The 2,983-nt window shown below is 42.2% G+C and overlaps 1 pseudogene; it reads right to left on the bottom strand.

Moving 5' to 3' along the window:
- Positions 1-525: 525 nt before the first annotated feature.
- On the bottom strand, positions 526-1,011 carry LOC108284507 (annotated as a pseudogene).
- Positions 1,012-2,983: the final 1,972 nt, after the last annotated feature.

Genomic DNA, 2,983 nt, shown 5'->3' with positions numbered 1-2,983 from the left:
ATGCCTGGTCAATATTAATTCTCACCATTCAGAGACTAGGGTCTGCCGTGACTCCTTTCAGTCTTGACTGCTGCATGCTTCTTTTGAACAGATTCCTTCCTCTGAATGTACATTTATTTATTTGTTTTTTTACACTACACTGTGAGTTTAAATCTTTAATCAAATTCCAAAGGTTATCAGCCATATTCCATGCCATGATTAGCTTTCTATAAGCAATTTTGTTTACTGCGTACAGATCAGTGTCAATGAAATAAAAAACAAAACTGTACACTAGGCAAAGAACTTCATTAACCTTTGTTTCAAACCTGATTCCCAGGCTTCTTCAGCTTAATTAGCTGCAAAGAATGAATAGTGTATAAGAAAAAGCTGAAAAGAGCTGCAGGGTCCAAGGGGCTTGGGCTTAAAAATATTACCAGTTTAGATTTTATCAGATCTATAAACAAAAATTTCTTAAAAAGCAGTCATAATATAAAATAGCAGCTCCCAATAACTCCTTCAGGTTTTATCTTCAGAAGTTGACTCAGTTCAGTTTGCCTCATTCTTAGAGGCTTCATCAAAATTCTCCATGAGATCTGGAACTTCACCCTCATCCTCCTCTCCAGTAGCAAGTGGTGCTTTTTCATCCACAGAGTGTTTGGGCGGAGTCTCAGCCGGGCTCCTGAAACTAGTCAGCACGCCTGCCCCAGCTGGTTTCAGATGCTGGGTAGCACTTCTGTCGGCTGCTTTGTCTCAGCACAGCCTGTGACAGTGAAAGTGTTTACTGACAGAGACGCCTGAACTTTAGGGTTGTGAAAGCGGATCACTGTTCCTGGTTTGTAAACACATTCACCTCTTCAGTACCAGAGATGCTGTTCACCCCAAACTTCTTTAAGGAGAACTGAAGTTTTTATCATCTGCTGTGGCTGTTCTATGAACCACCTTCTTCTTTCTGCAAGCAGTTCCTTTCCCACCAACCCGCACTTGTGCCTGCAGTTTGGCGAGTTTTTCCCGCTTCATGATTTTTTCTTTCATCCTGTCGGAGCGGATAAGGGGCCACACAGGGGACTGGGGTTGGTGCTCAGGGGGCCTCAGGTGAACCAGCTGAGATTAGGCACAGACATTCGGGGATATAAGATCCTGAACATATATCTCTTTTTGTTGGAAAGCAAATTATTTTGTTAAGCATGTCATATATATCAACTATGCCTTAACTCTAATTATTTATTTTTCTCGATCCTTCTAAAGATGATGAGGTTTACTTTTTACTTCGCCCTCTACTGTTACAACAGGTATAGACTTCCTTTTGTATTCCATTACTCATAACTCCACAATTTGCCTTTGTAGATTCTTGGTCACCTCTAATCTATTAATTCCTGTTGGTGCTATTTTGAAAGCTTTGTTTGGTTTTGTTTTTTATGACATGTTTGCTTTTATTTCAGTGATAACCTCTTTTCGACTGGGCATGTCAAATTGGAGGTTTGCCCTTCTACCCATTTTTCCATTCCAACTCTTTAAGGTTAGGCCACAAAATGTAAATGTAAATGTAAAATGATTTCCACTGATCATGTGGAATCCCCTCTCTCCAACGGCATGTGAACCCTGAACGGTCAGGCCACTGGCAGCATTAACAATTAGGATCGAAGCTTAAACCAGGAATACGTGTACCAGCCATTGCAACACAAAGGAATCAATTCCTGTTCCACTCACACATATTTTTTCAGAAGATAGAAATACACTCATCTCAGGACAGTACCTACTGAGAAAGAAATGTCTGACTAGGTATGTGATATAGACTGAACTTTTTGTTCTCCACAAGCTCACATACTAAAGCCAAGTTGTCTAATGTAACGGTATTTGAAGGTGGAGCCTTTGAAAGGTGCTTAGGTTATGAGGGCAGATCCCTTATGAATGAGATCAGTGCCCACGTAAAGAGACCCCAGAGAGACACCTCACTCCTTCCACCACGTGGAGACACAATGAAGATGGATGCTTATGAGTTAGGTAGGCGGTTCTCTGCAGGTGTCTTGGTCTTGATCGCAGCCTCCAGAACTGAGAATAATACAGTTTGGTTATTTATAAGCTACCCAATTTATAGCATTTTGTTACAGCAGTGCAAATGGGCTGAGACAGTATGTGATTTAACACCTTTGATTTTCTGGTTTCCCCAAGAGCTCTCTTGAGCCATGAGATTAATGCAGGACAGAGGTAAAGTGTGGAGAAATAGTGAAAGGGCCACGTGGAGAGAAGCCTCAAGTAGATATCCTAACAGGAATGAAATAGAAGACCTGCTTGCCACCGGGCATGGTGGCTCACGCCTCTAATCCCATCACTTTGAAAAGCCAAGGAGGGCACCTAGCTTAGCCCAGGAGTCTGAGACCAATCTGGGCAACATGGCAAAACCCTGTCTCTACAAAAAATGCAAATGGCACATGCCTGCAGTCCAAGCTACTCAAGAGGCTGAGGTGGGAGGATAACTTGAGCTAGAGAGATGGAGGTTGCAGTGAGCTGAGATTCCTCTACTGCACTGCAGCTTGGGCAACAGAGCAAAACCTTGTGAGAGAGAGAGAGAGAGAGAGAGAGAAGGAGGGAGGGAGAGAGAGAGAAAAGAAAGAAAGAAAGAAAAAGAGAAAGAAAGAAAGAGAGAAAGAAAGAAAGAAAGAAGAAAGAGAGAAAGAGAAGAAAGAAAGAAAGAAATAAAGAAAGAAAGAAAGAAAGAAAGAAAGAAAGAAAGGAAGGAGGGCGGGAGGAAGGGAGGGAGGATAAGGGGAGGGAAGGGAAGGGAAGAGAAGAGAAAGGAGGGGAAGGGTAGAAATAAAAAGGAAAAGAAAACTTGCTGGAAGCAGAGAGAAAGACGAACTGTGGTGCTTCACAGTAGCAGGTGATTCCTTTGCGGTACCTGCAGGCATAAATTAATTAAAACTCGCATACACATGTATTCCCATCATGATAACTCCAAAATAGAAGGGCAGTAACATTTTCAGAATATCCTGTTGACCAGGACAGG

The sequence above is a fragment of the Cebus imitator genome, unplaced genomic scaffold (assembly GCF_001604975.1).
Source record: "Cebus imitator isolate Cc_AM_T3 unplaced genomic scaffold, Cebus_imitator-1.0 Scaffold14, whole genome shotgun sequence".
Taxonomy (NCBI): Eukaryota; Metazoa; Chordata; class Mammalia; order Primates; family Cebidae; genus Cebus; species Cebus imitator.
Note: the sequence above shows the minus strand (reverse complement) of the source record. Positions and strands in the feature narration are given on the sequence as shown.